Raw genomic sequence first — 22,234 nt, 5'->3', positions numbered from 1 at the left:
TGGATAGGGTCCAGTGTGTGTGGATAGGGTCCAGTGTGTGTGGATAGGGTCCAGTGTGTGTATAGAGTCAGTGTGTGTATACAGTCAGGGAAAGGACTCCTCTGGTAGTGATGATGGTATTTTTATTTAATCCCCTTTCTCTAAAGTACAGTATCATGTTCCATAGAATTTCTAATGGTTTACCTTTTCATACATGTATTGTCATTACTTATCTGATCCTGTATGGAAAAATAGTTGGAGGAGATGGAGTGGAGTAGGAGAGTGCTGATCTAGGATCAGTTCCCCCCGTCCATGTAATCTTATTCATTGAGATCTAAAAGAAAAAACGGATCCAAAAACAGCACTCCTACTCTGGGGCACTTGAAATATTCTGTACGCCCCCCTGGTCTGAATCTCACTGTTGTAGAATAAGGTTTTGGCGCCCTCCTGTGTCTCTGATCGACAGCAAGCTGCATACCATTTTGAGATAACATTAGTTGAATTCAAAACATTATTCCTGAAGATGTTAGAATGTAATAAGACAGATAAGAGCATTAAGGGCTTCATACCAAAAGAACAATGTACATTTTACAGGAGGAAATATAATTACAACAATACAGTACCAGAAAAACAATATCTGTACCAGTGGCTGTACTAACATTAAGAAATATCATTTCAGCATGTTCCAACTGCAGCAGATAAAAGAAACATAGGATCACACTAGTTAGTTCTTCCCTTTGCCTCTGTGATCTCTATTTGAGAAACTTACGATGCTGTAAAGCTCTCCTTTCTCGCCTCCCTGTTAAATTGAAACAAGCATAGGTTTGTGTATTCTGCTATTACATGTTTAAACATAGATACACAATTCAAAGCCTTTGCATTTAACTTTTAAATGGATGGAGCCTAGTTTTTGTACAGTACAGTTTAACTTTGTGATCAATGAACGAGATCAATGATCAACAAGACAACAGTAAACATGTCGTACACCACAAATGATGCAGCGCCCCCCTTGGGCCAATTGAGATCGCTTGGGACTAACACATTTCTGTTAATTACTATAGGTCCCGCCTTAAGCCAATCAGTGTTATTTTGTAAATGCTAGATCTCTATGGCAAGACGGATCATTGACCCAAGTGTAGTCAAAATCGTCCCTTTGCTGTCTGAGATATTGCTTGCGACTAACGTTCAAACGAACGCACAAACGACCAGAGACCGATCTACAGCACCCTCCCTGATTTCATCGTGGTGGACAATTAACCACAAGTTTGTTTCCTTTTTTTGTATCATCTGCTGGTATGGACATTTCTCAGAGAAATATGCAAAGGTAAATTGTAAGCTCTGTAACAAGTAAGGTGCTGGGGTTCAAGCAGACAGGTCTGGAGGTCATTTATGACAAAAGAGCCCTCACTACGACCCACAAGGTACTGATGGACCTCAGACATCCTCTTTATCAGGAGTTTGAACTACACCCCTCTGATAGACGTTACAGGGCAGCAGGGTACAAAAGGAATAGAGCCTGGCAATTCTTTGTCCCAGAGGCAATAAGGCTTCTGAATGTTTAAAAAACCAACTACTCGTAGAAAAAAGGGTTCTTTGGCTGTCCCCGTAGGATAACCCTTTTGGTTCAAGGTAGAACCCTTTTCAGTTCCATGTAGAAACCTTGTGGAAAGGATTCTACCTGGAACCAAAACGTGTTATTCAAAGGTTTTCCCTTTGGGCCCAGCTGAGGTTCTTTACTTTTTTCTAAAAGTGTAGGACCATGGGCTAGCCTAGAGGTGACATTGTAGTTGAGAGTACAGATGTGTATAGTGTGTTTAATGTAAAGATGATCATTGAGCTCTCATGAATTGCACCTTTTCTACCTACTGTCAGTACACTGTATGTCCTTGTTTATGCCTGATTATGTGTTTTTTATTTTTACGTATGCACTGTGCCGCAACCAATATTTTCCTACGGGTATAATGAAGCCTTTATCTTATATTCTCTGTTTGTACTGTAATTTTAATTGTTTTTAATAACCTGCCCAGAGATTTCACTAAAACATTTGCTGGCTGGCTAAAACGGACACTTTTACACTTTTACATTAACGTGCACTGTCCCTGTAAAACAACATTTTATAAAGTAAAAGTAAATCCTGACATACCTGCACATCGTTGTTGTCTCCCTGATCTATTTTCGGTCGGTCCAGGTCATTTTTTCCTGTGGGTACAAACTGTGAAACTGTTGTCATAAGTTTGTTTAATTTTAATTTCTATCAAACAACTAATCATTTAGGTGTTAGGGTTATAGTAGTAAATATACAGTGATATTGATTAACTAGTATAAAAAAAAAAAATGTTAACATCTTTGGTTCAAAAATATGTTCATAATACGTAAAGATTGTTTGAAGTTTTGAGAATTAACTTTTGCCTTTATTGTAAAACATCCAGGTACAAAAAAGGCGAGCAGAGCAAGGACAGCAGAACTGAGAGGACACAAAATGGCCATCAGCACCCAGGACTGCCCGGAAGACTCAGGAAGACATATTGAAGACTCATCCAGATTCTCTGTGTAAATGCAACAGAAAATTCATGCAATTGTCAATAGTTGAGTGAAGCAAATATGAAACCATAATGGGATGCTGAAGAGAACATACTGTACCATCAAATGCAGTAATGTGACCTGATCCAACAACAGCTTTGTCACCAACTCCTGAGGTACAATAATAAAGTGCTAGAAAAGACTCAGTCATGTTATCGATGGTCAGACTGACGGAGTGGTTGTATTCCACCGTTGTGGTGAATCGGTTGTTAAAGCCTTTGTAGAATTGATTTAGAACTTCCTTCGGGCTAACAATAGACTGTTTGGCTGAGATGATGACGAAGGGAAGCTTGTTGCTCTGTTGTCCATACCACACTGTTTGGTTCTTGTGTTCTACACTGCAGAACAGAGTGACCTTGTCCCCAGGTCTGACGACTCTGGTCACAGTTTGATCAGAGAGAGCCTGTGGACTGGAGAACACTGGAGAGACCAGTGGAGAAACAGACATGACTATAGAGCCTACTGACTTTCCTGTCATTGTTTTTAGGTTAGTCACACACAGTAACACATTTTGTAACAATTGACTTAATGCAGACAGGCCTACTGTGGTCACATAACCTTGTACGATTTGTTATAAGTACCTGTAATGTAATATTATCTTGTCATGATCCTGACTAAATAACAGCATTGGATAATTGCAACATAGAAATGCATAACACATAAGATAAGCCTTATAAGTCATAAGGGCTCATGCATGCTGATTAAAAAGTAACAAAGCATTAGATTAATACTTGTTTGCTGTTAGGTGAAGTGTTCCCAAAACATCACTTTACTTAAAGTTACCTAGAGTGGTCTTGATAAACTTATGAGTTGATGTAAATAAATAGAATTGATTTAGAACTCAGTAGATAGGCAGGTACTTACAATGTTGGACAATCAGGACAATACAAATGTTCTCCATATTTACAGAGAGACACTTGAGTTTTATACCCAAGGGTCTTTCATTATTACCTTACATGGACAGATACAAAGAGCGGCTAAGTTATTGGTTCACTCTATGTAATGTCACCTCCTCCTTTAAGCCCCCACCTGATTATCAGAGTGTCAATGATGAAGCTGCCAATGATCTTGGGTGGTTTGGCTGTGTTACTGCGCAAAACAAAACTTTGGCGGTTCATATTTGCTTTTTGTATGCATCTACTCGTAAAGGCATAGATGAAATGTGTAAGTGTGCAACATCCTTATGGATATGACAAATTACAATGAAGGTATTGAATTCATTTTCAGTAAGGACCCCTCTAAAAAGCACATTTTTGTCTACCTCTTCTCAGACAAGCAGCGCTCCTGGCTCTGCCGTCCTACCACTGGCTGTACCATTCAGATAGTGACACGATGCACTGTCAGATGATAAACAATATATTTGTTAAACCAATGTATGAACTTTGTCAAGTGTATCAGTGATCACCTTACCTAAGGTCTTGTCATAAGCTGAGACCGAAACATGTTTTTACCCCTAACCCTACTGTACTGGTAATAATAGGTCTGAGGTAGTAAAACTAGTCAAATATTGCATCCTGGTGTCAGAGCATGTCATATTATTCTGTACGTAAATCCGAGACATTTAATTTAGTATGATATGTTACGTTTCGTATGGTATGTATTCATTTGTGGATGTATGATATGTTACGAAATATAATTTGTATTATATGTTATGAATTTACAAAACGTACAATATGTTACGAATTTGTTAAGGTATTATATGTTACAAATTTTCTAAATATATGATATATTACAAATTCGATCTAGGTGGCTAATGTTAGCTAAATGGCTAACGTTAGGTAACTGGCTAACGTTAGATAACTGGTTAACGTTAGGTAACTGGCTAATGTTAGGTAACTGGCTAACGTTAGGTAACTGGCTAACGTTAGCTAGGCTAGGGTTTAGGTTGAAGGTTACAGGTGCTTTGTAGCTCAGAGGGAAGAGCATGGCGCTTCTAATGCCAGGTTAGTGTGTTCAGTTCCTGCTACCACCCATATGTAAAATGTATGCACAAATGACTGTAAGTCTCTTGGATAGAAACATCTGCTGAATGGCATATATTATCTCAGTTTAGGAGTTAGGGGAAGGGTTAGCTGAAAAGTTGCTAAAATTCCCAAGTTGTACCTGATAAGATTTGAACTGGTGACCTTTGGTTGCTAGATGTTTGCGTTATACACCCGACCAACCACCCTACTTCGATTTTGCCTTAAATAACCATCTAATGTAACCATACCAAACATAACATATCATAATAATTTGAGTGTCATATTATATTTACTATGTTACGTCTAGTTTATGAGACCAGGCTGAATAGTGACCTCTATCAGTGTATTTTGGTTTTGCATAGATGACAACACTGGAAATACATATTTTACTAATAACAATTTTGCTGCTATTTTTAAATGGTGATAAATTATAGAAAACGAAGCAGCTAAAGACTGTTTATCTTTGCTTCTTATTCCAAATGAACAGTTATATTTTGGTCTTCATGTAATATTTGATTCCACCTGAATAAAATACATGCAAAATACAACATATCAGACAGACTCATTGTACTGTTCTCAGTTGTACTGCATCATCAGTTGAAATACTACATTTTGAATATGAATAAAAACATATTGTTCAGAAAGTCAGTCAGTGTATGGCTCACATCAACACCATTATCCCAGAAACCCTAGACCCACTCCAATTTGCATACCGCCCCAACATATCCACAGATGATGTAATCTCTATTGCACTCCACACTGCCATTTCCCACCTGGACAAAAGGAACACTTATGTGAGAATGCTATTCATTGACTACAGATCAGCATTCAACACCATAGTGCCCTCAAAGCTCATCAATAAGCTAAGGACCCTGGGACTAAACACCTCCCTCTGCAACTGGACTTTCTGACGGGCCGCCCCCAGGTGGTAAGGGTAGGTAGCAACACATCTGCCACGCTGATCATCAACACTGGAGCTCACAGGGGTGCATGCTCAGCCTCCTCCTGTACTCCCTGTTCACCCACGACTGCACGGCCAGGCACGACTGATCACCGACAACGACGAGACATCCTATAGGGAGGAGGTCAGAGACCTGGCCGGTGGTGCCAGAATAACAACCTATCCCTCAACGTAACCAAGACTAAGGAGATGATTGTGGGCTACAGGAAAAGGAGGACTGAGCATGCCCCCATTCTCATCGACGGGGCTGTAGTGGAGCAGGTTGAGAGCTTCAAGTTCCTTGGTGTCCACATCACCAACAACTATCATGGTCCAAACACATCAAGACAGTCGTGAAGAGGGCACGACAAAACCTATTCCCCCTCAGGAGACTGAAAAGATTTGGCATGGGTCCTCAGATCCTCAAAACGTTCTACAGCCGCAACATGGAGAGCATCCTGACTGGTTGCATCGCTGCCTAGTACGGCAATTGCTCAGCCTCTGACCGCAAGCCACTACAGAGGGTAGTGCGTACGGCCCAGTACATCACTGGGGCTAAGCTGCCTGCCATCCAGGACCTCTACACCAGGTGATGTCAGAGGAAGGCCCTAAAAATTGTCAAAGACCCCAGCCACCCCAGTCATAGACTGTTCTCTCTACTACCGCATGGTAAGCGGTACCGGAGTGCCAAGTCTAGGACAAAAAGGCTTCTCAACAGTTTTTACCCCCAAGCCATAAGACTCCTGAACAGGTAATCAAATGGCTACCCGGACTATTTGCATTGTGTGCCCCCCCCAACCCCTCTTTTTACACTGCTGCTACTCTCTGTTTATCATATATGCATAGTCACTTTAACTATACATTCATGTACATACTACCTCAATTGGGCCAACCAACCAGTGCTCCCGCACATTGGCTAACCAGGCTATCTATCTGCATTGTGTCCCGCCACCCACCACCCACCACCCCCTCTTTTACGCTACTGCTACTCTCTGTTCATCATATATGCATAGTCACTTTAACCATATCTACATGAACATACTACCTCAATCAGCCTGACTAACCGGTGTCTGTATATAGCCTCGCTACTTCTATAGCCTCGCTACTGTATATCGCCTGTCTTTTTACTGTTGTTTTATTTCTTTACTTACCTATTGTTTGCCTAATACACTATTGGTTAGAGCCTTTAAGTAAGCATTTCACTGTAAGGTCTACACCTGTTGTATTTGGGGCACGTGGTTGGAGCGTTGGACTAGTAACCTAAAGGTTGCAAGTTTGAGTCCCCGAGCTGACAAAGTACAAATCTTTCATTCTGCCCCTGAACAAGGCAGTTAACCCACTGTTCCTAGGCCGTCATCGAAAATAAGAATTTGATCTTAACTGACTTGCCTAGTTAAATAAAAACTTCCTTACTTCGTGAACAAGCCACATTGTGCTATAGCTTTAAAATGCTATGTTTCTTTCTCAAACATGTGTTCTCAACAGATATCACTTTTAATATGACGGTCTCAGAACATTTTTTGCAGTGTAAAAACAAATGGATTATTTTTCAATTTGCATGGCCCAAAAGGAAGGGATCATTGCCATGACCTCGCTCCCCAACCAAGGTGCATGAATAGAGGAGTAAACTGAAGTGGAGAGGAGATTCAGCAACACTTGGAGGACTACAGAATTAAGTAAAACAATTATTTATTGCTAAAGAACCTTTCTACTTTTAGCAATAAATCATATTTTTATTGAATTCCAATGTCCTCCAGGTGTTGTTGAATCTCCTCTCCACTTGTATTTGCAGGAAGAGGAAATTGTACCATATCATGTGATGTGTCCTACTACGTTGGTTCACTTCTTTGTGTAACTTCTATGGGAGATTTAGCCCATTTACCTATACATTTCAATCCTTTCTTTGCATTCTTTGATAAAATATAATGAAAACTTGTTTTATCTAGGGGCACTAGGTCAGTTCTCCCTTAATGAAAGGATAATGGACTGTTCATCAAATATTCTGGCTTTCTAGCCTAAACTAATCGAGATTAGGACGAGGGGGATTAGTTTATGACACATTCGTCTGGATGGTATTAACCGTCCAAACAACCTCTGGGTTGCCAGATGTACAAAGACACAAGCCATGCCAGGACACACTCAGTGTTTCATATACCGTGGATGCAGAATAAGCTGTAGTTTTATTTACACACGCATGTACACACACGACTGTCTGGCCAATTCAGATGCTTTACATTAACAAGTCCAATCTCAATGTACAGAAAAACAGAAGCTTTTAATGCATAAATATAGCAGCTTTTAATGTAGAAATACAGCAGCTTTTAATGTAGAAAAACAGAACAGGAGCTTTTAATGCAGAAATACAGAAACACCAAAACACCTTGTCCCGGACCTGCTGTTTAGGACTCTCTCTCTACCGCGCCTGCTGTCTCTAAACTCTGAATGATCGGCTATGAAAAGCCAACTGACATTTACTCCTGAGGTGCTGACCTGTTGCACCCTCGACAACCACTGTGATTATTATTTGACCCTGCTGGTCATCTATGAACATTTGAACATATTGGCCATGTTCTGTTATACTCTCCACCCGGCACAGCCAGAAGAGGACTGGCCACCCCTTAGAGCCTGGTTCCTCTCTAGGTTTCTTCCTAGGTTCTGGCCTTTCTAGGGAGTTTTTCCTAGCCACCGTGCTTCTACATCTGCATTGCTTGCTGTTTGGGATTTTAGGCTGGGTTCCTGTACAGCACTTTGTGACATTTGCTGATGTAAAAAGGGCTTTATCAACACATTTGATTGATTAATTGATTTTAATGCAGAAACACAGCCGCTTTTAATGTAGAAATACAGCAGCTTTTAATGTAGGAAAACAGGAGCTTTTAATGTAGAAATACAGCAGCTTTTAATGTAGAAATACAGACGCTTTTAATGTAGAAAAACAACAGCTTTTAATGTAGAAAAACAGGAGCTTTTAATGTAGAAATACAGCCGCTTTTAATGTAGAAAAACAATAGCTTTTAATGTAGAAAAACAGGAGCTTTTAATGTAGAAATACAGCCACTTTTAATGCAAAAATACAGCAGCTTTTAATGTAGAAATACAACCGCTTTTAATGCAGAAATACAGGAGATTTTAATGTAGAAAAACAGGATCTTTTAATGTAGAAATATAGGAGCTTTTAATGTAGACATATTTTAGCTTTTAATGTAGAAATATGGCCGCTTTTAATGCAGAAATACAGCAGCTTTTAATTTAGAAAAACAGCAGCTTTTAATGCAGAAAAACAGGAGCTTTTAATGTAGAAATATAGCAGCTTTTAATGCAGAAAAACAGCAGCTTTTAATGTAGAAATACAGCAGCTTTTAATGCAGAAATACAGCAGCTTTGAATGTAGAAATATAGGAGATTTTCATGTAGAAATACAGCAGCTTTTAATGTAGAAAAACAGCAGCTTTTAATGCAGAAAAACAGCAGCTTTTAATGCAGAAAGAAAGTAGCTGACATTCGAGTTTTGACTTTGGAGCTTAGATAGATACACCTCTGTATGAAAGTCATATTAATGATTTTTAAAATCCTCACAATTTGATGGCATGAATCCGTTAGATCACAGGAGGTGATCACGCCGTGAGCCAGAATGGTGTGTTTACCTCAAAAACCTTGGGCTTTCATAAGCATGTATTCCTGCAGGTCACACAAGTGTGAAACAACCCAGTGACTGAAGACTTTCTCCTGAACAACTTTGTGAATCAACATAACGAGGAGGAGGAAAGTTGGGGGGGTGTTGCCCCCTGACCCCCTCCATCCCCCCACCGAGTCTGTCCCCTCCTCTCACCCCGGCCTGGGTTTAACCAGCTCCTCTCACTCTGCAGAAAGGCAGAGTTGGTATTCAGAGGGGTAGTCTGAGAGCTGGATGAATGGCTCAGTGTTTCAGGGGGCATGAATGCAGAGTGTAGCCCCTGACAGACAGGCATGTTCATTCACATACCCAGCTTTCCCCTTCCACCACACCTCACTCTGTCCCCCTGCCATGAATACTAGCCGGTGCTTACACACACACACACGCACACATGCACACAAACACACACACACACACACACACACACACACACACACACACACACACACACACACACACACACACACACACACACACACACACACACACACACACACACAGACAGACAGACAAACTAGTGGGGATTAAGAAAATACTCCGCAGTTCCACTTTCTCGCTCTCACTCACACTTTCTCTCTCTCCCCTTCTGTGTTTATTTGTTCTTTTTAATCTATTTTCATCAAGTTGTTGTTTCATTTCTCAATCCCTCCCTCTTTGTTGCCTCATTTCCTCATTAGCCCATTTCTATCCTCTTGTTTGCGTGTAGTTAAATAGTGGCTTTTGGGGAGTGGCGTGGGGTGTGGGAATTGAGGCGGAGAAGGGGCCCTTTGAATCCTAGCTGAGATCACACTACAGTGTATTTATGTTTAATCTTCATTAAAGGGGAAGTGTGAGGGGACACAAAAAGTTATTTTCTCCAGGAGAGGGGGATAGAGAGACAGAGAAAAATCCTCCTTCAGGATGATGAGTGTGTGCTGGTGTTTTTATGTTCTCTGTGTGGTCTCCACTGATATGTATGGTGTGTGTCTGTAAGTTTAGACCTTTCTGTATTCAAACAAAATGGAGCAAATGACATCACTTCAGACTGACCAAATAACACAGTATTGTAACGTAGAGTCACACTGACATGGTAATAAAAAGACACATTTTAGCAGAGAAATTTACATTTTTGAGAATGTGACAACTTTAGTTTACTGTATTCTTACATGTCCTTTTACAGTAGCGCTGTGCAAGTGTTTCACAAAAAAAGGTCAGTTGAATGTGTTTTTTCCAGCATCCTTAAATTAATGCATTCACACTTTAGGGTTTTCCCCAATACAGCACCAATGTTTCGTCAGTGATTATGTTAATGTAGGCTCTGGTGTTATATTTTGGGAACTGTGTTTCCATAGCTAGGGCTGACAATTATAAAGAGCAACAACCTCTGCAACCTCTGCATCCTCAACACAGTTGCTTTGTGAGGTGTTAACAGTGGAAGGTGGAATTGTTATGTAGCCCAAATGCCAGCTGAAAGGTATCAGTGGCCTGGCCTTGGCCCCATTTAGAGCCTTTTTGGTAAAACAGTTGAGTAAATCCTTAGTGGCAATTCGCCATCTGGATAAGAGTGTCTTTTACCTATACTGAACAAAATGATTAATGTAACATGTAAAGTGTTGGTCCCATGTTTCATGAGCTGAAATAAAAGATCCGAGAAATGTTCCATACGCACAAAAAGCTTATTTCTAAACAATTTTGTGCTCAAATGTGTTTACATCCGTGTTAGTGAGTATTTCTCCTTTGCCAAGATAATCCATCCACCTGGCAAGCTGATTAAACAGAAAGATCATTACTGAGGTGCACCTTGTGCTGGGGACAATAAAAGGCCACTCTAAAATGTGCAGTTTTGTCACACAACACAATACCACAGATGTCTCAAGTTTTGAGGGAGCATGCAATTGGCATGCTGACTGCAGGAATGTCCACCAGAACCTTGCCAGAGAATAGAATTTTAATTTCTCTACCATTAGCCGCCTCCAACATTGCTTTAGAGAATTATGCACTCCCAGCCACCCATGGCTGCACCCCTGCTCAGTAATGTGAAATCCATACATTAGTGCCTAATGGATATATTTAAATTGACTGATTTCCTTATATGAACTTTAACTCAGTAAAATATTTTAAATTGTTACATGTTGCATTTACATTTTTGTAAACTACATTTCACATATTCCAGATTTTGGTGGATAAATCTGATATTGCCTAGTTTTGATTTAACTAGGCAAATCAGTTAAAAACCAATTCAAATTCTTATTTTCAATGACGGCCTAGGAACAGTGGGCTAACTGCCTTGATCAGGGGCAGAACGACAGATTCGGGATTCGATATAGCAACCCTCCAGTTACTAAAACAACGCTCTAACCACTAGGCTACCCGTCGACCCGATATAGCTCGTTGAATCCTGTTCATAAAGCAGCACAGGCACTCACACCATTACTACTCTCACAGCAGTGCCATTGTATTGGAAATGTAATATTTTGCCCCTTTAAGAGAACCAAGTTGGTTGATCAGGAGGGGTCAGACAGTCACCGGGATATTTCAGTGTGGCCAAGCCCCTTTAACACATTACGCATATCGGGGGCTGTCGTGAGGTAATCTATCCATTCTCGACACTATTCGCCGGGTACATGTGCTAATCGTAGAAAGCGCACAGTGCAATTTGAGAATAAAAGAAAATCAATACGAGCGCGCACTAGTTGGTTTTACACCGGGAAATGTACATGGAACATCGCAGGTCTTTTACTAAAGCTGAGGACCGTGAAACAACCTAATACCAACCAAACTCCAACCTGAACGACAATGGAATTTGTGTTCTCCTTAACCCTGGAACCGTTGTGATTTGTCTGGATTTAAAAGCACAAGTTGCGGACAAATTGGACAAGACACCCCCAGGGAAGGGCACTGAACACTTGCACGAAGTTGCAGGTCGTGGAATGAAACGTCTGTTATAAGAATTGAAGGTGAGTGAAGAGTTCTGAGCTGTGTTACTTCCATGGCTCCTGGCCAAGTGAGAACCTACTTTTGAGCCTGGAAAAACCCAGTGTTTCATAGTTACTACAAATAGGGGTTACCTAGCAGGTTGAATGTGACCAACCCTACTCACGTCGGAAGCACACTCGGTTTATGGAATACAATTTTGCGATGTAAAATGAGTTTTCGTGTAAAAGTTTTGAGTGCGTAAATAGACCTGTGTGGTAACGTTATGTACTATCACTAGGCTATTACAACCCAGTTGTCTTTTGCATTAGGCTATCTGGCGTCAAATTGTCACCACACTACTTTTAGGTGGCGGCTACAATGTCACTAGAAACATATTCTTAGTTGGGTAACAAATGTTGCCATTTGCTAGTGTACATTGTAACATCTACTTCTTGCCTTGTGATACGTTGTTGCAATTCTTGAAAATGGATCCATAGTATCCTGTATAAGTATCACACAAGTACTTGAGGTCCAGTAAAAGCCCATGGAAGGTTGTTCATTGAACCAGAACAGGACTGCTCGTTCTGTTTTTCCAGACCATTTGGTCTGAGTCCTGCAGGCGTCGTTGCTCTACCCTGCAGTCTGCACGTCACTTCTCCGGTGGCATTATTGTATAGATCATACTTATATCATTATCATGTCTGGGGGGTTTTCAGACAGGAATTACAACTTTCATGGCTATGTTGAAGAACTTACTGGCAATGTAACCAGTGTATCAAACTTTGATTTTGGAGACAGATTGAACAAAAATGGAGGGAGTGAGTAATGGTGATGAAGAATTCCTCTTCAAGAGATCTCAAGCATCGTCAACCTGCTTATTCGGCTCGTTGACTCACTGATCCCTAAGTAACACGTTCACAGGTGTTTGATCTGTTACACCGTTTGTGTCCCAGTATGTGGCTTGACAGAAGCATTTCTATTGGAGGTGTCACTGAGCTACAGTCATGCACCCCCTCCCTCCACACACAGGCAATCCACTCAACCAAATGTGGGATAAATAACATGCTTTGATGGAATTCAGTAGATTTACTACTATTGGCTGTCTTGTTAAGGCTAAGTATTTAACCAATTGTTAGACGGTTCTTTAGATGCTTGTCAAGTAATAAAGGTGTCACAAAATGACAAGGAGAAAGGCATGTGAAAGGATCGACCTTGGTATTTAGTCTAAAGGTAAGCAGTGATTATTTTAAGTGTTGTGTATAGAGTTAGGTTGGGACAGTTATTAGAAGGTCAAAGTTCAAGTCCGGGGCATGATGTTTTCTACCATGTCATTTTTCTTTCTAAATGTGTGTGTATTTTGATATTCATTTATCCAACAGCATCATCCATGGCAAATTTAGACAGAAGAGCAGTCCGTGAGAGTGAATGTGTGACCTTTGCATCCCTCGGGGTTAACAGACTCTGTAACCTACCATTCTTCAGATGATGGTCATCTGTTCTTTTAAGCTCATAGCTGCCCTCATAACTGAAGTGACAGATTAAGTTAAGACCAGCGCCATAAACCCTTAAACCACATGGAATATCCTATCTTGATATTGATTGCCCATTGAACTTCTTGGTCGACCCGGCATGTCCAGTGCATTCGGAAAGTATTCAGACCCCTTTACTTTTTTCACATTTGTTACGTTAGACTTATTCTAAAATGGATTGTCCCCCCCCCTCAGCAATCTACACACAATAGCCCATAACGGCCAAAGCAAAAACAGTTTTGTAAATGTATAAAAACTGAAATCACATTTACATACGTATTCAGACCCTTTACTCAGTACTTTGTTGAAGTACTTTTTGGCAGCTATTACAGCCTTGAGTCTTCTTGGGTATGACACTACAAGCTTGGCACACCTGTATTTGCTGAGTTTCTCTCATTCTTCTCTGCAGATCCACTCAAGCTCTGTCAGGTTGGATGGGGAGCGTCGCTGCACAGCTATTATCAGGTCTCTCCAGAGATGTTTGATCGGGTTCAAGTCCGGGCCCTGGCTGGGCCACTCAAGGACATTCAGAGACTTCTCCTGAAGCCACTCCTGCGTTGTCTTGGCTGTGTGCTTAGGGTCGTTGTTCTGTTGGAAGGGGAACCTTCACCCCAGTCTGAGGTTCTGAGTGCTCTAGAGCAGATTTTCATCAAGGATCTCTCTGTACTTTGTTCCATTCATCTTTCCCTTGATCCTGACTAGTCTCCCAGTCCCTGCCACTGAAAAACATCCCCACAGCATGATGCTGCCACCACCATGCTTAATCGTAGGGATGGTGCCAGGTTTCTTCCAGATTGTGACGCTTGGCATTCAGGTTCTGGTCATCAGACCAGAGAATCTTGTTTCTCATGGTCAGAGTCCTTTAGGTGCCTCTTGGCAAACTCAAAATGGGCTGTCATATGCCTTTTACTGAGGAGTGGCTTCCGTCTTGCCACTCTACCATAAAGGCCTGCTTGGTGGAGTGCTGCAGAGATTGTTGTCCTACTGGAAGGTTCTCCCAGAGGAACTCTGGAGCTCTGTCAGAGTTACCATTGGGTTCTTGGTTACCTCCCTGACCAAGGCCCTTCTCCCCCGATTGCTCAAGTCTGGCTGGGCGGCCAGCTATAGAAAGAATCTTGGTGGTTCAAACTTCTTCCATTTTGAGTGATTGAGGCAACTGTTTTCTTGGGGACCTTCAATGCTACAGACATTTTTTGGTATCCTTCCCCAGATCTGTGACTTGAGCCCTACTGACAATTCCTTTGACCCCAGGGCTTGGTTTTGCTCTGACATGCACTGTCAACTGTGGGACCTTTTTATATAGACAGGTGTGTATGATGGTCAATGGAAACAGGATGGACCTGAGCTCAATTTCTCATAGCAAAGGTTCTGAAAACTTTTGTAAATGAAGTATTTTTTTTAATACATTTGCTAAATTATCTAAACCAGTTTTTTTTCTTTGTAATTATGGGCTATTGTGTGTAGATTGATGGGGGGAGCAATTCAATCAATTTTAGAATAAGGCTGTAATGTAACTAAATGTGGAAAAAGTGAAGGGGTCTGAATACTTTCTAAATGCACTGTAGTAACTAGATCATTCTTTAAAAATGCAACTCTATCACAACTGTTAAAGGAGCTCGTTATTTTCTTGATTTTAGTTTAGTCTGCAGATTTACATTTTTGTGTGTGCAATCTTTTTCACGGTAAACACGGCTTTCACTTTTGGTTATTAATAGTAGGCCCTAAACCTCCTTGATAGGCTAGAAAGACTAAGTATTTTACACGATCAATTTCTCTATAAAGCATCACTTACACTACATGGCCAAAAGTATGTGGACACCTCTTCAAATAAGTGGTTTTGGCCTTTTCAGCCACACCCGTTGCTGAGAGGTGTATAAAATTGAGCATGCAATCTCCATAGACAAACGTTGTCAGTGGAATGGCCCGTACTGAAGAGCTCAGTCACTTTCAACCTGTCACCGTCATAGGATGCGACCTTTCCAACAAGTCAGTTTGTCAAATTTCTGCCCTTTTAGAGCTGCCCCGGTCAACTGTAAGTGCTGTTATTGTTAGTGCTGTTATTAAATGGAAACGTCTAGGAGCAACAACGGCTCAGCCGCGAAGTGTTAAGCCACACAAGCTCACAAAAAGGGGCTGTTGATGAAAAATTGTCTGTCCTCAGTTGCAACACTCACTACGAGTTCCAAACTGCCTCTGGAAGCAACGTCAGCACAAGAACTGTTCCGCCAGGAGCTTCATGAAATGGGTTTCTATGGTCGAGCAGCTGCACACAAGATCTCACCATGCGCAATGCCAAGTGTCGGCTGGAGTGGTGTAAAGCTCACCACCATTGGAGCAGTGGAAACGCATTCTCTGGAGTGATGAATCAAGCTTCACCATCTGGTAGTCTGACGAACAAATCTGGGTTTGGAGGATGCCAGGAGAGCGCTACCTGCCCAAATGCATAGTGCCAACTGTAAAGTTTAGTGGAGGAGGAATAATGGTCTGGGACTGTTTTTCATGGTTCGGGCTCCTTAGTTCCAGTGAAGGGACATATTAATGCTACAGCATACTATGACATTCTAGAAGATTTTGATGCTTCCAACTTTATGGTAACAGTTTGGGGAAGACTCTTTCCTGTTTCAGTGTGACAATGCCCCCGTGCACAAAGCGAGGTCCATACAGAAATAGTTTGTCGAAATCGGTGTGGAAGAACTTGACTGGCCTGCACAGAGCCCTGACCTCAACCCCATTGAACACTTTTTAGAATGAATTGGAACAACAATGCGTGAGCCAGGCCTCACATCAGTGCCCGACCTGACTAATGCTCTTGTGGCTGAATGGAAGCAGTTCACCGCAGCAATGTTCCAACATCTAGTAGAAAGCCTTCCCAGAAGAGTGGAGGCTGTTATAGCAGCAAAGGGGGGACCAACTCTATATTAATGCCCATGATTTTGGAATGAGATGTTCGACGAGCAGGTGTCCACATACTTTTGGTGTATTTTCCCGTATCGGGAGGCCGGTGCAGGCTGCCGTCTGTATCGGGAGGCCGGTGCAGGCTGCCGTCTGTATCGGGAGGCCGGTGCAGGCTGCCGTCTGTATCGGGAGGCCGGTGCAGGCTGCCGTCTGTATCGGGAGGCCGGTGCAGGCTGCCGTCTGTATCGGGAGGCCGGTGCAGGCTGCCGTCTGTATCGGGAGGCCGGTGCAGGCTGCCGTCTGTATCGGGAGGCCGGTGCAGGCTGCCGTCTGTATCGGGAGGCCGGTGCAGGCTGCCGTCTGTATCGGGAGGCCGGTGCAGGCTGCCGTCTGTATCGGGAGGCCGGTGCAGGCTGCCGTCTGTATCGGGAGGCCGGTGCAGGCTGCCGTCTGTATCGGGAGGCCGGTGCAGGCTGCCGTCTGTATCGGGAGGCCGGTGCAGGCTGCCGTCTGTATCGGGAGGCCGGTGCAGGCTGCCGTCTGTATCGGGAGGCCGGTGCAGGCTGCCGTCTGTATCGGGAGGCCGGTGCAGGCTGCCGTCTGTATCGGGAGGCCGGTGCAGGGTGTTTTAGCATGGAGGTCAAATGACTAACAGGGCATGGATCGCTAAATTTGTCTTCAGTCATAAATAAATCAAAGGGAAATGACCTTTTTTAAAAGGGGGACATAGGCACATTTCTCTCCCCAACGGTGGAAGCTCTAACGCTTGAAGCTGACTGCTATTATAGGAGGTTGAACAACATCACTGCTTTTCATGATTGTTTCATGGCGGACTGGCAGTGTGGCTAATTGGGACTGAATTTGTTAATTTATATATTTTTTTAATCCCTTTTTTTCCCCTGTGTGTAACAGTCACAAAGACAGTAGTCACCAAGGCTTGCATATGTGGCAAGTTTTCTTTGTGAATGAGTGTCATTGTATGCAGACTTGTGGTAGCTGTGCAGCACTTGTACCTAGACTGAGTCAGACAAGAATAGACCGCAGTCTTGACTTGTAATATTACGCTTGATGCCATGTATAAATGGTAGCATTTTGTGTGAACTGTTTGACCTTTTGAGGCTTGACATGTCATGTGCCAGAAAGTTCTGAAGAGTGCCAGATGAGGGCTGAGGAAGCCCCTTAGTCCCTGGTTCCACTGGGAATAGTTGTCATGGAATATATATTATAATGCCTGTTGATTAGTTCCATATTCCGTTGTGATTCAGCCCCTCACCAGTTTGGCTTGCTGTTCGAATAGAAAGAATTATATGAATTGTAGATCAATGCCCTTCCTGATGTCACCATAAACTCTCAATACGCTGAGTGTACAGAACATTAGGAACACCATCCTAATATTACGTTTCACATCAGTTTATTTGTCACGTGAGCCGAATACAACAGGTGTAGACCTTACAGTGAAATGCTTACTTACAGGCTCTAACCAATAGTGAAAAAAAGCTATTAGGTGAACAATCGGTAAGTAAAGAAATAAAACAACAGTAAAAAGACAGGCTATATATAGTAGCGAGGCTATAAAAGTAGCGAGGCTACATACAGACACCGGTTAGTCAGGCTGGTTGAGGTAGTATGTTCATGTAGATATGGTTAAAGTGACTATGCATATATGATGAACAGAGAGTAGCAGTAGAGAGGCTACATACAGAAACCGGTTAGTCAGGCTGATTGAGATAGTATGTACATGTAGATATGGTTAAAGTGACTATGCATATATGATGAACAGAGAGTAGCAGTAGAGAGGCTACATACAGACACCGGTTAATCAGGCTGGTTGAGGTAGTATGTTCATGTAGATATGGTTAAAGTGACTATGCATATATGATGAACAGAGAGTAGCAGTAGCGTAAAAGTTGTACCCCCTTTGCCCTCAGAACAGCCTCAATTCATCACGGCATGGACTCCAATGCTTCCCACAGTTGTGTCAAGTTGGCTGGATGTCCTTTGTGTGGTGGGCCATTTTTTTGGGGAAACTGTCAAGTGTGTGGGTGGCAGGTAGCCTAGTGGTTAGAGCATTGGGCCAGTAACCGAAAGGTTGCTGGATCGAATCCCCGAGCTGACAAGGTAAAAATCTGTCATTCTGACCCTGAACAAGGCAGTTAACCCACTGGTAGGTCGTTGTTGTTGTCGTTGTTAATCAGAATTTGTTCTTAACTGACTTGCCTAGTTAAATAAAGGTACAATTAAAAACCCTGCAACGTTGCAGTTCTTCACTCACTCAAACTGGTGCGCCTGGCACCTACTCCCATACCCCGTTCAAGGGCACTTAAATCTTTTGTCTTGCCCATTCACTCTCCGAATGGAACACATGTCTCAACTGTCTCTCGGTTTAAAAAGCCTTTATTCTGTCTCCTCCCCTTCATCTCCACTAATTAGAAGTGGATTTAACAGGTGGTGACATTCATTAAGGGATCATAGCTTTCACCTGGTCAGTCTGTCATGGAAAGAGCAGGTGTTCCTAATGTTTTGAACACTGTAGATTCAATATGGGTGGTGATGGATTATTTCATCAGATTAAACCACAGAGGTGCAGTATGCATGACCGACTACACTAATTGCCTCCAGTTGAGTTAAAGCCCCCCCAGTCTCATTTTCACCAGATTTGCATAACAAAAGGCAATAACATTTTTAAGGTATTTTCTTCTGCATTGTTGGTTAGGGGCTTGTAAGTGACACATGAGACAAATAGAATTTGATTTGATCTCAGGTGGTGCTGGTATGACACGACACTAGTGGGGGGGCTTTCCTCTTTTGTTCTATAGTTCCTCAACCCTGGTGGGGGCCGACGACGTCCCGGATTCCCATCAGACCAACTCCTTGACTGCCCTAATCCTTGAGGTTTGCAGTTGTCTAAACAACATTATTTTTCTAAATGTTTTTTTCCCCTCCTTTTTAATGTGTGTACTGTTTTGGTTTTATACTTGTCATATCGCTTTTCAACAGGAACAGTTATAAAATCATTGGAGAACATCTCTTTAAATGGGTATCAATGCTTAAGACTTCTATAAAAGTTTGTGAAAGCGAGGATATCAGTAATGAGGATAAGATCACTCCTCTCTGCCAGTAAATGGTGCTAGTGTCATCTCAGACACCCTGTAACTGTTAAGGGGTCAAAGACTGAAGGGGGATGGGTGTCGGCCACTTGTTCTCCATGGCTGGCAGCTGTACGGGCGAGAACGAATGTGTGGTGTCAACACCTTTTCATCAGTCCTACTGCCACCAAATGTCCTCAAAGTAGCAATTCACAGTCCATCAGTTGGTTAGTCAGCCCGTCAGTCCTCCTGCCAGTCAGCCCGTCAGTCCTCCTGCCAGTCAGCCCGTCAGTCCTCCTGCCAGTCAGCCCGTCAGTCCTCCTGCCAGTCAGCCCGTCAGTCCTCCTGCCAGTCAGCCCGTCAGTCCTCCTGCCAGTCAGCCCGTCAGTCCTTCAGTCTGTCAGCCGTCCTTCAGTTAGTCAGTACTTCAGTCCGTCAGCCCGTCAGTCCTCCTGCCAGTCAGCCGTCAGTCCTTCAGTATGTCAGCCGTCCTTCAGTTAGTCAGTACTTCAGTCAGCCCCAGCCCGTCAGTCCTTCAGTCTGTCAGCCGTCCTTCAGTTAGTCAGTACTTCAGTCAGCCCCAGTCCGTCAGCCCGTCCGCCCTTCAGTCTGTCAGCCGTCCTTCAGTTAGTCAGTACTTCAGTCCGTCAGCCCGTCAGTCCTCCTGCCAGTCAGCCGTCAGTCCTTCAGTATGTCAGCCGTCCTTCAGTTAGTCAGTACTTCAGTCAGCCCCAGCCCGTCAGTCCTTCAGTCTGTCAGCCGTCCTTCAGTTAGTCAGTACTTCAGTCAGCCCCAGTCCGTCAGCCATTGTTTGTCAGCCGTCCTTCAGTTAGTCAGTACTTCAGTCAGCCCGTCCGCCCTTCAGTCTGTCAGACGTCCTTCAGATAGTCAGTCTCAGTCCTTCAGTCAGCCCCTCGTTTAGTCAGTCCTTCAGCCAGTCAGCAAGTCTTTCAGTCAGTCCTTAAGTCAATATGTCCGTCTGTCAGGTCGTCCACAGCAAGGGCGAGTAGGCGGGCGGACGCTGTCTGACGAGGGGATAGACGCGTTCGTGATTTGTCTTGTTTAGCAATCGTCTTGACATTTATCCTGCCGGTCTGGTAATTAACAGGTGGGGAGATGTCAAGGACGGGCTGCGTCAGAGAGATTTGATAAACTGCGACCGGGTGGGGATGGCAGTAGATCATCAGTAACGGCGTTGATTAAACGGTGTCTTGCGGCAGAGTGCACTCGGTCAGGACAGAGCTGTCATCACAAAGTGCCATATCGTGTGATGATAGAGGCACAAATTCACAGCCCTGATCAGCCGAAAGGGCTTTGTTATTGGAATAGACCAATGTTGATCATTGTTTTCCCCTGCAAAGACAAAGTATGTTTGAAGGAATGTGCCTTTTTGAGATTTTATGTTTTGCAATCTTAACATTTTGGGGATGACTTGCTGTCAAAAATGAATGGTGTTTTTGACTAAATCCTGGAAAAACTTGTTAAAGGGTGATTTAATAGGTCCTTAGTAGTTTTTTGCTAATCAACAAACTGAGTTCACAACAACCTGCTGGTTCTACCCAAGGTAATCCTATGGTTTTTAACCACCAATGAAAGTCTGAAGGTGTCATACTAAAAACACTTTCTTGTTTCCTTTTGGCAAGCCGACTCCGACAGATTCTTTCCCGATTCTAAATGTTGAAACCACCTACAGCTGACGGCCTTTCACTGACTGATTTTTGGTAAAAATCGGTCGGGTGTGTTTGCCCCTTATCCATTAGACTGGCGCAAATCTATCCAATGTAGATGGAAATACAACTGGTTGAAAAGGACAGCCGGCCTTGTAATATATGTGATGGCTGCTTTTGCTTTAAAGTGGCCTTGCCCCTCCATGTCCATGGGCAGATGAAATACTCTATTTAATTATGTCAGTGGGCATTAAGTCAGTAACCTTATCAGAATGGTCAGGTCTTTGCAAGCCAACGAATGCAACAAGATTAAGGACAATATGCTGGTGGCACAAAGCAAAATCCCCCTAAAAGAGGGGGTGGGGTGGGTTTCAGAATCAGATTACCCAGTGCCAGCCTCTACTACATTTCAACCATTTGAGATCTTTGTATCTTGCTACATGGCAGCTATCAAAGATGATCTTTCTCTAGATATCAATCAGAAGCTGCTGTTTTTCTGGGAATGACAGAAGACAACAGGCCTTCTGCTGTACTAAACCATAGGGAACACATGGTAATAGATGATTGTATGTAATGTGTGGAGAACAGAATAAATAGAATTGCCGTTCTGGTGCTAACGCGTTAAATCAGCCTTATATCGGTCTACAACTTTCTAAACTCAGCAAAAAGAAACGGCCCTTTTTCAGGACCCTGTCTTTCAAAGATCATTTCTAAAAATCCCAGTAACTTCACAGATCTTCATTGTAAAGGGTTTAAATACTGTTTCCCCATGCTTGTTCAATGAACCATAAACAATTCATGAACATGCACCTGTGGAACGGTCTTTAAGACATTAACAGCTTACGGACGGTAGGCAATTAAGGTCACAGAAAACCTAGGACACTAAAGAGGCCTTTCTGACTCTGAAAAACACCAAAAGAAAGATGCCCAGGGTCCCTGCAGATGTGGCCAGGGCAATAAATTGCAATGTTTGTACTGTGAGACGCCTAAGACAGAGCTACAGGAAGACAGGACGGACAGCTGATC

General features: G+C 42.8%; 1 protein-coding gene across 1 annotated transcript in view; it reads left to right on the top strand.

Annotated features, from left to right (window-relative positions):
• The first annotated feature begins 11,584 nt into the window (after window positions 1-11,584).
• LOC106583629 (plexin-B1) overlaps window positions 11,585-22,234 on the top strand; it is a 265,716-nt gene continuing 255,066 nt past the window's right edge. The window contains exon 1 of the mRNA XM_014168018.2: window positions 11,585-12,072. The gene's annotated coding sequence lies outside the window, so the exon portion shown is untranslated. The remainder of the gene's footprint in view (window positions 12,073-22,234) is intronic.

The sequence above is a fragment of the Salmo salar genome, chromosome ssa22 (assembly GCF_905237065.1).
Source record: "Salmo salar chromosome ssa22, Ssal_v3.1, whole genome shotgun sequence".
Classification (NCBI taxonomy): domain Eukaryota; kingdom Metazoa; phylum Chordata; class Actinopteri; order Salmoniformes; family Salmonidae; genus Salmo; species Salmo salar.
The sequence above is the reverse complement of the archived record's forward strand: the minus strand, read 5'-3'. Positions and strand labels throughout refer to the sequence as shown.